The sequence below is a fragment of the Podarcis erhardii genome, assembly GCF_964252035.2.
Source record: "Podarcis erhardii genome assembly, chromosome: 7".
NCBI lineage: Eukaryota > Metazoa > Chordata > Lepidosauria > Squamata > Lacertidae > Podarcis > Podarcis erhardii.
Window position 1 is genome coordinate 46,483,342 of NC_138511.1, and position 12,909 is coordinate 46,496,250.

A 12,909-nucleotide genomic window follows, 5' to 3' on the forward strand; every position below is an offset into this window, starting at 1 on the left:
ACAACAGTGCAAGGGGCAGGGTGGGAAAGTCACTCGTCCTACAGTAGCATGGATTACACTCTTCTCTGGAAACAGCTCCCTGTTTTTCTATCTCTCTGTCTGAAAGGGTTTTCTCTTTTCCGTGATGGCTTATTCTTGCCTTGTAATGCAGATTCACTGGCCTCACAGTGGAGGACTTGCATTGATGGCCAGGGGCCAGAACCAGGGACTTTGAGTGGGTGGCTTCCCTTGAAAATGCTGTCTGGGGAAAATAAGGCTCTTTGCAAGGTGTGCAAGGAGATAAGGTCCTAGGACGAGGCTCCTGGGTGCTTGTGAACCTCCTCAGTGTTTCACTGCTTGCTATGGAGAGGGACCATGTGGATGGAGCACATGCTCTGCAGTTCGAGCAGGGCGGGGAACCTGTCATCCCTTCCAGGTGGCGGGCCTCAGTTTCCCCACTTCTGCCCTAGAAGTCTCATGTTCCATCCCTGGCATCTTTAGTTTACAAAGGCACAGGTAAACAGTATGTGAGACTGTGCCTGTGACCCTGGAGAACCACTGCCAGCCAGGGAAGACAACACTGGTCTAGATTGACGAATAGGTTGGCCTCTTGCAAAGCAGCTTCTGATGTTCATGCAGCAATATTCTCGGGCTCCTTGAACAGCTCTGTTTACAATAAAAGAAAACATTTCTATGCTCTTGGCTAAACATTTTTCTCCACCACCACCCCGACTTTTGTGCCTTTGGCAAGGATGAGCAGCAGTTTTACCTCTTTAGAGGCCCAAAATGTTTCAGTGCACATTCGGTTGGATCCTGAATGCAGCATCCCTCCGCTCTGAAAATGTTCCAGTTACAGATAGGTAGCCGTGTTGGTCTGCCATGGTCAAAACAAAATAAAAAAATTCCTTCCAGTAGCACCTTAAAGACCAACTGAGTTAGTTCTAGGTATGAGCTTTCGTGTGCATGCACACTTCTTCAGATACCTGAAAATGTTGAAAATGTCTGAAAATGTTGTAACCTTTTTTTGGGCAGGGGTGCAGTCAGCCCTTCAGTACCTCTTCAAATAACTGCACTTTTCAACTGGATAAATACTCAGAGGACAAATCTGATTTTATCTCTTCTGAGAACATTTGAGAATCATTATCAGTAGAAATAAAATCAGATTTGTCTTCTGAAAGGACAGCTCAAGTAGGATAGCACATTTGTTTCAATTCACAAGCTCTTGGGGGTCAATTCCTGGCATCTTGAATAAAAGGATATCAGTGTCAGGGATGGGAGTGATTCTGCTTTGCCTGAGTTTCTGGAGAACTGCCAGTCAGAGTTAGTGCTGAGCTGGATGGATTAATGGTCTGTGTTTGGTATAAGGCATCTTTATATGTTCAGCATATTAGAAATGACTCATAATACAACATTCAACCTAAGTTCTGGTTCTAGATGTGTTGAAGAATAACTAGTCTTCAAAATCTGCAAATTAAAGTAATCTACAGAGTAGGCTTGTAAGTCCTACAGCAGCCAATACTTGCAGCCGTCAAAACTGAGGGATTACGAATCTAGAGTAATCTTTACCAGTACTACATGCTCTCTAATCAGGTGGTCTCTAGGGACCAAACAGCAGCTTTAAAGTGATTTGGGTGATGATTTTTATCTGGAAAATGGAAGGGAAGGGAACTTTTAACCTCCTCCCACAATGCCTTAGTCCCAGCCAGATTCTCTTTCCCTCACAATCCCAGATTTCCCACTGTCAGATCTAGTTGTGCATTATTGGCTCTTACAAAACGAAACCTCTAATGGCCTCTAGAGGGCAGACTCTGAACAGAAGTTCACCAGAGCCCTGAACTGTACTTGCATCTGCTGCTGCTGTGCGCTGGGTTGCTTGATGTATTAAACCTGACAGCCACAGCACTCTTCCCTTTCTCTAATCGCCTAAGAGGCATCTGGAAGACATTTAAGACAAAAGCAAGTGGTCCTTTCTGGGTTTGGAATGAAAAACTATGCATGTTGCTGCTGCCAGATTGTGTAGGGTGTGGATTGCTTGGCCAATCTCTCCCTGAGATGTGCTGCGTGCAGGTGGCTTCATGGGAACATCTACAGCCAAGACTAGAGCAGAGATGGTTTCCCGTCCACCTTTCAGTGTGTTATGACTTCTTCTTCTCCAGATTCCTCCTTTCTCCCTCCCTTTGGGGAAATCCCTTTGAGGCTGTGTCCTTCCTCTTGTTGTTCTGATGCTGGAGGTGGTGGCAGCACCTATATTTCTGCCACCATCGCTACAGGACAGCCTTTGTGAAGCTGGTGCCTCCAGATGTTTTGGACTGCACAGCCACTGTAGTTGTAGTTCAAAACACGGAAGGCATCTTTACAAAGGCTGCACACTGAGGCAGGCTTAGCCGTGCTGAGCAAAGCAGATGAGTGCAATGGGAGTGAGGTGTCCTATCCTTTGCATCAAGGGAAAAGAGAGCTTGTTTGAAGCCTGTAAAATGTGCTGTGTGGATGAAACAGCAGGGCAAGCGCCCACTGAAAGCCAGGGGCCTAGCTAGAGTTTGCTGGTTGCCCTCCTGTTGTGTGCCCTTGGCTTGCCCCTGGAGAGCAGTTGCTCTCAGCCAGCCAGCTCAGTGTCTCATTTCCTTCCCCCTGCTGTGCTCAGCTGCCAAGAGGAATCCAGCAGCTGCCCCACAAGGTTGCAGGATGCCTGCCGTCTAACTTGTATCGGCTCATTTCCTTTCAGATCTCCCTAGGGTGCCCCCCTCCACCTTGGCTCCAGTGACTCTCTTCCGTGACACTTAACCGGGGCTTATGCTCCCTCTTTGGCTGTTGTGGGTGCTTGCAGAAACTACCTGCTGGCCTCCTGCCATCCTTAGGAAGATATTGGCAGTTTCTTGCTCCTGTGGCCTTTCAAGACCAACCACCCCACTACACAGGCACAATTGTAGGTCTCCACGGGGCAACTGAGCTTAATGGAAACTGCAGCAAGTTGTTGAGTAATGAACATTTAAATGTGGAACAGCCTTGGGAACTCCATGGCCATTTTTTTTAAAGTCTGAAAAGGAAGTAGAAGTCTCTTTATTCTGCCCTGAATTCCCATGGAACAATGAGAATATTAAGTCATTAATGGGGTTGCTTTGTGTTCCACTTTACACTCCTCTGTTTGAAGGGCTGCTGTTTAGTTTAAAGATGAATCCTAAGAAGGGAGATCAGGGGCCTTGAATTTGCCCATCCATATTTAGTGTCTGGACAGCACACTGTGCACGCATGTAGGTCGCCTAGTCACAATCTCTATGGTGGTGAGAGGTACAGTATTAAATTATACTAATTATTTTTCAATTTACATGCCTAAAATAGCACATGCAATTCTGTTTCTCCTTTCATCCTCTTTTTGTGTGTGTGATGCATTTCCACTTTCTTTGTGATATGTAAGTTTGCTACCCTAATCAGTGCACCCCTATCCTTTTCCTGCTGAGGAGTTCAAGGCAGCCATCATGGCTCCTTTCCACTTTCATTTTTATCCTCATAATAACTATTTGAGGTCATTTAGACTGAGAGACGGTGACTGCTCCAAAGTCACTCAGTGAGCTGCTACTCCTGGGTTGAAACTAACCACTGTACTGTACTGATTCTCTTCTGAGCTGGGATAGAACAGAATTCACAAGTGGGATTGCCAAGAAATTCTTGTAGGACAGAGTGTTTCCCGTTCAGAATTCCAACCATAACCACCACCACTTCCTCCCCATTTCCTCCCCAACAGTCAGCCATCATTTTGTGTTCTGGGTTTTTCACCAGCTTATTTGTGCAAATCTTGGGATTCTTTCCCAAGTCTGCTACCAGCTCTCTGTTCTGCATGGGCAGTGCTGTTTTGGCAATTTAAGCAACAGCACTCGTAGCCTGAACATTGGAAATAAAAGGAATGATACCACTGTGTGTTGAAGGGAACTGCATGCTCAGCTATGGTTGCAAGAAGATGCTGCTTCTGTACCACTCCCTTTTCACTATTCCATCATGACGGTGAACCTGGCTTCAGGTAATGACTAGGTTTAGCCAAGCGATGCTGTGTTGCCTCCTGGTGGTGGGGTGCAGCTCTTCCCCCATATATGTTGCAATGTTACGTGTGGAGTTGCTGTGGATACCAGGTATATATATTGCATAAGAGCCCAGTAGACAGTGCTAGTGTTTTGTAGCAACTGGTGTTATAGAAGGCATGCTGTGTAATAATCATCTCCCTCTGGGCTTCCTGCACAAATTCATGTCTTCCCTCCCCTGCAAAATAAGGTTCCCTATTGGCACTACGAGCAGAACTTACTTGAATGCCAGAGAAAGCATCTGAGCATGTGCAGAATGCCCTTCCTTTACTACTGAATAATTTCAACCAGTTCTAGAACCAGCTGCCCTGTGAGCTAGAGAGGAACAGGGAGCAAGCTGTCACCGACTGTCTCTAAATGGCCTGTTTTTACTAATTTAATTATACATTATTCATAATACTATTCATTTTTCATATATCTTATGCAAGTTGCTCTGGGAGATTGTTGTTTCAAGAGGGGGCTAAAAATGCTATGGAGAAATGCATACCTATATTAAAAAGGGGGAAGTGCTTCCAGAAAAAGAGATTAAATGTTGTTTACACACTTGTAAATTCCAAAGGTCCCTAATTACTCAGGTAAAAGTCCGTTTTCTGGCCCCTGTCCTTATTTTTGTTTCCTTGGTGGTTCCTTGTTCCTATTTTCTCAATGTGAATTGCTAAATTTTCCGTTATTTAAGTTGCTGGCTCTCCCACAGGGCTATAGATGTTAAGGCTGCAATCCTACAAGACACTTAGATTCTGAATCATTGAGTGAGAATACAACTTCAGTGTCATTTAGTCTAACACCTGCTCAATCCAGGATCTGCAATGGAAGATACGTACAACTTCACCACCAAAGATGAGATAGCATCCTCTGCTACATCTGTGGCAGCAGGCTAGTTGCAGAGTGGGGGGCTGGCGGTGGGACAGGCCATGTAACATACACAGCTTAAGAGGAACACCAAGGTGTCTGCTGCCCCCAGCATCTGTAACCTCAGGCCATTGCCTCACTTTGCCTAATGATAGAGCTGGCCCTGCTTGCAATGTTATGCAGTTGTGCATGCATGCAAACAGGATGCATTTCAGCTGCTCTGATAGTGTTTTGTACTGTACCCTTGAAAACCCATGCACAGAAAAATCTCCCCTCTTTTAAATCTGCGCAGGAGGGACCACTGCAAAGAGCAAGGACATACAGCGAGGAGTCCTTTGACAAGGTGCAACAGCAGTGGGTGGGGTGAGCCTGCAAAGCGATCCTCGGCATGAGAAGCAGGGTGTTTACAAGCATGGCCCTATTTCCATCCCACAAATGTTGCAGGGCATGCTCTCCAGATGGCTTCTGGCATTAGCCTCCCTTTGCCGCTGCTGAAACAAAAGTCGTGGTGTTCCAGTGTGATAAATAGGATCAGAGCTGCATAATAATAGAATCTCCATTAGCCCAGATATAACATGATGCTAGCTGACAGACCACACCCAAGGACTGCAGACCTCTCTTAGATTTTGTGCTGAGCAAGCCAGGAGGAAGGGAGTGACTTGGCCACACTACACCAAGCACCAGAGAACAGGGTGTGGAAGGACAGATGTGCACCCCATGGATCAGCCTTCGTCAACCAGGTGCCCTCCAGATGTCTGGGCTACAGCTCCCATCAGCCCCAGCCAGCTATGCTGCCATGGTTGTTGATCTGATCATCAGTATGTTCCACCTTTTGAGTGCAGCTCCTAAGATCTGGCTGTTTCCGGCCTCCCCTGCCAACAGATTGATCAATGCAGGCTGGCTCAAAGCCCAAGGCATTGCTGGGAAATCTAATTAAGGCAATTGGTTTGTAGGGCAGTGTAAACCAGCAAGCTTTGCTTTAGAGTGCTATACTGCCAGCCAAGGACAGGAGTGGAAGATCTGCCCAGCTCCCTGAAAGTGGGCTTGGCTTAGCTACCCACCAGTTTGGGAGGAGGCAAGCTTGAGGGATATGGGGGCTGCCTCTGATGGTATGTGGGTGTGCAGTTAGGATAGAGGCGCTGCTAGGTAACTTCAGGTTTAAGATTCTATGCTCTTACAAGGGGGCTCTGTAATGTGTATTATTCCAAAATGTGGTGTGCAAGCCTTACTGTGTCTGCCCAACCCTCTTGCTCCTTCTGGTGAGGAGTGGGACTCTGGACTTCTGCTTGAAAGTATGGACTTGATGGCACCACTGAGTTAGGGTACAGAATCTGAGTCCTGGATGGGTGGTTTGCATAAGGCTGCGTTTACTAAGGTCTCTGGGCAGCTAGCAAATCTTCCCTAGACTTGCACAACCAGTTCTTTTAAGGCAGGAGAGGTGTGGGAGGTTCATTCTGGTAGGTGCAGCAAGGAAGGTAGACATTTATGCACTGCCAAAAAAAGAGGGAATATAGTGTCACAAAAGAGAGCATGGATTTGCATAAAATGGGCACATGCTAATTTATCTGTATAGATGCATTTTTTTTAAAAGGTCACCATTTTAAAGACAAATGCAACACATCTCACCACAGTGGGAGAAGACCTGTGTGGCAGCACAGATAGCTGTCTAGGTGCTAACTTTTGATGGGCACCTTCAAGGACCCCTGGTCTCCCTTCATAGGGTTGTTCATCTTTAAACTGGAGCTGGGCTGGACAGCCCTTCAAATAGAACAGGGGTGGGAACATGGTGCACTCCCAGTATGGCTGGCCTACAGCTCACATCATCCCTGACCATTTTCCTGGCTGCCTGAGGCTGATGGGACATAGAATCTGACAATATCTGGAGGGCCACAGGTCCCCCACTCCTGAAACAGAGCACTCTTTCAAATAGGATGCTGCCAACTTACAGACCTTTAAATTTCCCTCTGTAAAACAAATACCATAGGTCTTGCTGATTTGAGAATCTCAGCATCCTTTATTTACCTGTCACTCCTTCCACGCTTGAAAAATCAGGGTCTGAGAGGGGTGAACAGTGACTTGAACCTCAAAAATGGTTAAACAAAGTTGTTGCTGTCTGCCAATCATATGGCAAATGCCTTGGAGAGTCTGTGTCTTTGTGGATTTCTAGTGCTAAAGTTGGCAACCTGATCCTCTCAACTTTTCTTTATTCAAAAGCTAGTGACTAGTCCACATCTTTAGACGTATTTTTGGCAGCAACTAGTGAAAAGCTCAGAAAGCTAGTTGATGTGGGCAGTCCAAATGAAAGGGGCATTAGCGCAGCTCCGCTTTTCCTCACTTGGTGAAAACTTCCTCTCTGTCTCTATCAGCTTCAATCTTTAGGAAAACTCTTCCTCTTTTGCTCTGAATGACATACAGTAACTGGTATAAATGACGTGAAGCTAAACAAGCAACATGGAGTTCGTTTGCATCACTTCTTAATCTGATGGTGGGGGTTCACAGGAGACCCTACAGCCCTGCTCAGAACTAGGCAATTAGAAAACCTTCAGTCCTGCCGAGATGGATCTGCCTTAGGGAGTTCACCTAAGGGTCAGAGCCAACCCTTTTCTAAGCTGGGAATGAGCTTGGAGAGTCATTTCCCAAGGGAGCCCTTTTGCATGGGGAATGCCTGCTTTCCCTTCCTGCTGAGAGTCATAGGTGACACCTCTGGGACCCTGGGATGCAGCTGATGGGCTGGGGCGGGTTGGCTCAGCCCTGCCCGGTTGCTAGCTGCACAGGGCCTGCTGCCGTGGAGACGCCTTTGCTTTCACTACAGCCGAAAACATTTCTCCTCTCCTCTGTTGTGCAGCCTGTTTGTTCTGTTCTTGGCATCCTCTCCATTCAGAGCGAAACAATACCGCATGTGAAAGGCAGTGACGGCTTGTACCGTCCATTGACCTCTCCCACCCCATCCCCAGCTTACTGCCTGCTTCCCTCCCCCACAGTCCAAGAGGCGAGGCCATAGCGGAAGCAGCAGCAGCAGCAGCAGCAGCAACGCTTTGATCTAGATGTTCCCTGACACCATGGAGATCCCTTCTATGGGGGCCAAACAGATATCTCTGGTCCCTTTTGGTCTCCCGCTGCAGGAGCCTCTGGATTCCTGATGGTGTGTGTCACACAAACGACCTGCCCTGCTCCCACAACTGCTTGCAGGCCTGGCTAGGAGGGCAGGCAGCTTCTTCCCTTGCCTGGCTGAATAAACAAGGGAGAGAAGGCAAGGAGAAATAAGAAGTTGTGTTGTAAGTCCCAGAGTAGTAGAGAGCCACAGGTGGGAATTGTTCAGCTGCCTTCATGCGACACCATCAGACTTTAAGCTCGAGCTGAATCCCATTAGCTGGAATTGAGGAGGTCACAGAACTGGGAGTTCCGGCCACATCAGCTCAGCCTCTGCCTGACTGTGGGAATAGAAGAATGAGCCAATGTGCATTTTGTTCCTTGCTGACATCAGCCACTATCACAAAGACTCCCAACGCCTCTGGTCAATGTTTCAGTCCTCTGGTTCTTGGGTGCTCATTTAGAAGGGAACAGGGTTATAAAATGTGCTGCACTCCTTTATTAGGTTGTTTGTGAAGGAGAAACATAAAAGTTTGCTAGGCACAATCATTTTTTCCAGGCAGAAAGAGCAAATTATGACACACGCCCTGCCCTCAGGTTCACAACAGCAGAAGAGAAAAAGAGGGTGAGGAGGGAAGAGGAAAACCAGAACATTCAGGTACCCAAAAATGTTCTGCTTGCAGAATGACTTGGTCAAACAGCTCTGGAGGAGACAGTTCTAAGTGAGCAGCCAAATGGCAAGAAGTCCTATCGATTGGTGGTTGGTCACCAATTGGACTAGTGGGTCAGGAGACAGGGAGCCTAACAGCAGGTGAAGTCAGTGCCCAGGTTAGGCAGAGCCAGCTCTTTCTAGTTTTGTCCCCATCCACCTCCCTGCTGAGTTCTACAAGGGCAACACTGAGGAAGAGGAAGCTGATAGGCTGGGCCAACCCCTGGACTAGATGCAAGTGTAAAGGCAGGCAGGCAGGTGGAGGCAGACTGAGCGCAGAGCCCCATTTGCCCAAATGGAACAGCCTCCATTGGTCCTAGCTGACCTGATGGAGAGGTCTGTGTCCTCATCTCCCTCTGCCTCAGCCTCAGTTGCTGATTGTCGTGCAGGTTTTGCCTAACAACGGTGTCCTGCCCTAAACAAAACAGTTACACAATGGGTAGCCAGAGGCATAACACCTAAGCACAGCGCTTGCGAACTTAGCTGCAGCCTTGACTTAAGTTAGGGTGTTTCTGTGGATAGGATAGAAGCTGTTAAAACTCTCACATGGGTTTGGAAACCAGGCCAGGCCACCACTCCCAGTGGTCAACCAGCCATGGCAATGGCAGTGTACAGCCTTTGACTTCTGTTCATTTTCTCAGCTCATCTGAGCTTTGCAGTGTGAGAACCGTCTGTGCTATTTTCAACTAGGCCCCTCCCTTAGTTTTCAAACTGCATCGCAAAAGAGCCCAGCTGGATCAGACCAAAGCCCCATCAGGCCAGCATCCTGCTCCCACACGGGTCAACCAGATCTCTCTCTCATAATACAGTGGAACCTCAGTTCCCAAATGCCTCTGTTGTCGTACGTTTCGGTTCTTGAACGCCAAAAAACTGGAAGTAAATGCTTCTGTTTTCAAATGTTTTTTGGAACCTGAATGTGTGATACAGCTTCCACTGAGTGCAAGAAGCTCTTGCAACCAATGGGAAGCTGTGCCTTCGTTTTCAAACATTTTGGAAGCTAAACGGGCTTCCGGGATGGATTTCATTCGAGAACCAAGGTACTACTGTACTAGAATTCAGGGTCTTCCAATGCTGGAAGATTCAGGAGAGACAAAAAGAAAGCACATCTTTACATTTAAAACTATGGAACTTGCAGTGATGGCCAACAAAGAGGCAGTGATGGCCAACAAACTGGATGGCTTTAAAAGAGCAACAGCTACCTCTGGACAACCTTGTGCTTACCATGTTTAGCCTGGAGAAGAGGAGGTTAAGGGGTGATATGATAGCCATGTTCAAATATATAAAAGGATGTCACATAGAGGAGGGAGAAAGGTTGTTTTCTGCTGCTCCAGAGAAGCGGACACGGAACAATGGTTCCAAACTACAAGAAAAAAGATTCCACCTAAACATTAGGAAGAACTTCCTGACAGTAAGAGCTGTTCGACAGTGGAATTTGCTGCCAAGGAGTGTGGTGGAGTCTCCTTCTTTGGAGGTGTTTAAGCAGAGGCTTGACAACCATATGTCAGGAGTGCTCTGATGGTGTTTCCTGCTTGGCAGGGGGTTGGACTCGATGGCCCTTGTGGTCTCTTCCAACTCTATGATTCTATGATTCTATGATTCTATGGGAAATCAGCTATGTCCTGCTGGTCCTGATTATGGAGATCACACACACAACACACTTCATGGGTGCTTTAGCACCTGAGGGTGCTGGTTGGTGACCCCATCATACAACCCCCCAGGCTGCTTAATTAGAGCTGATTTGGAGCTCTTGCGAAACAAGCCCACTTCCCGTAAATATTGTGCTTTTTGCAATAAGGAAATAAAGGAAAATGCAATGAAAAGTGTGGATAACACTTGCTTGACGCAACTTCATCTAATTTTCCACAAACAAATAAAGATGAAAATTCAATAAACAGGTTGTATGGAAGTGACCATTATAAAAGGCAGTATTTGTTAAATAATAAAAAAAGAAAATGTGTTTTGCTTGAAAACAACCTTCTTCAGAATCACTGATTGAAAATAAAGATCGTATTGGCTTGAGAAGAGAACCTCACTTGCAATCAGTGCCCTTGAAGGTAGTTTTGAACCAAATGCATTGGAGTATGTATTTCTTGGTATTTTACAAGCCCACAGTTTGATTTTTAGCACTACTTAGAGGCCAAAATCTCCCTTCTTTTGCTTCTCTCAGTTCTAGTTGTACCCCATTATTTTTCTTTGCAAAATCCAGTGTGACAGCCTTAGATCCTCTACTACTCTGAACAAGCTTCTCTTTCTCTGGGATGCAAAGGCAAACCTCTTAAGGGGTGAACCCTAGGCATCCTCTTTTAGTGCTTATATGTGGGAGGGCAACTGGAACTTCTGCTCTGCATAGGCAAATGGGAATTGGATCCCAGTGTGTGGGGGAACAGGCATATAGCCAGTGGGTTGACTGCCGAGTCCCAGGCAGGTAACTGCGACACTAGAAATCCTATTCAAAATCCCCCTACATTTCTGATGTGTTCACCAGCCTTGAAAAATGTGCAGGTACTCTTCAGAACCTTTAGGACTGGAAGACTGCTTTTTGTTATGTTTAGGAACCTAAGGTTATTCATATTCTGAATTGTCTGCAGTAGCAAGTTTTCTGTACTTGAGGAATAGAAACAGTCCTGGATACTATCTATAGCTTACTCACCTAATGTTTTGATTTAAGATGGCATAAATCACACATTTAAAAGCTTGATGTACAGATAAAAAAATAGCCCAGCTAATCAATGGATCCTGACTGTTCAAAGAAAGTGCTCTCTCCTTGTAACATAGTGCTTTTAATTTCTGCTTGCTAGATGGCACAGTCAGTTTAACAGTCCTGTGTGGGATTTGTAATGGGACAAGAACATATTTTTGTGGGAGCCAAAGACAAACATCTCCTGTTGATGGAAACGTCTTCTCTTTTGCTGCAATCCTGTGCACACTTACCTGGAAATAAATCTCACTAAACTCATTTGGACATGTAAAAATCCTTGTGCTGTTGAAGTACTTAGACTCAAAAGTACTTCAACTTTTGTTAAAGTCTTTGTTTTGAGAGCTGGTCCTACCATTAAGCAGAGTGAAGCAAACATCCCAGGGGGCAGAGGCCGGGGGGCAGCAGCAACAACCCCCCACTAGTTCCTTTGGAGTTCCCTCTGTTCTCTTCTGCTGCCACAGAGTCTGTCCTGAAAGAGCATCTCCACCCCCATTGTTCAGCCCGGACACTGAGGTCCAGTGCCAAGGGCCTTCTGGTGGTTCCCTCACTGCGAGAAGTGAGGTTACAGGGAACGAGGTAGAGGGCCTTCTCAGTAGTGGTGCCTGCCCTGTGGAAGGCCTTCCCATCAGATGTCAAGGAAATAAACAACTATCTGACTTTTAGAAGACATCTGAAGGAAGCCCTGTTTAGGGAAGTTTTTAATCTTTGATGTTTTATCGTGTTTTTAATATTTTGTTGGAAGCCACCCAGAGTGGCTGGGGAGACCCGGCCAGATGGGCAGGGTATAAGTAATAAATTATTATTATTATAATTTATAATGTGACCTGTTGAACAAAGAAGCCACACCCGTTGCTCTACCTGACCCCACCTACCCACCACTGGTATATGGCCCCTAGGAGGTTGCTTACTGGGCAACCCTTGGGTTGAAAGAGGTCTCCTGCCTACAATGGCAGATGAGTCGAAGTCTCATCAAAGTCGAATGGAGGCTGACCCACTACCAGGGCAAACATGGCATATTGCCTGTCTTCAGCCTGCCCCCACCTGCCTGCCCCCTTACAACTAGTCACAGTGAAGGGGGGGCTCTGTCACTGGAAGCCATGGGCTTTAATTGTATGTCATAGAAAGCTGTCCTCTACTCAGCCAGGCCTTTGGTCTATCTAGCTCAGTATTGTCCACTCAGACTGGTAGTGGCTCTTCATGATTTCAAGCCGGGAACTATCCCAGCCTTACCTGGGATGAAACCTTAGACCTTCTGCCTGCAAAGGAGATACTCTACCACTGCATTATAAACCTTGCCCTGTAACTTCTAAGCACCGAAATGGCTGGGGGAGGGGGCAGGATATGCATGCAATCACTTGCTTTCCTTAGAGGAGCTTAGAGCTCCTTAGAGCTTAGTGGCAGAGCATGTAGATGGCTCCAGGTTCAAACCCAGGCATCACCAGGTAGGCCTGAGAATGTCTCTCCCACCTGAAACCCTGGAGGGTCACTGTCAGTCACTGAATTAGATGACCAAG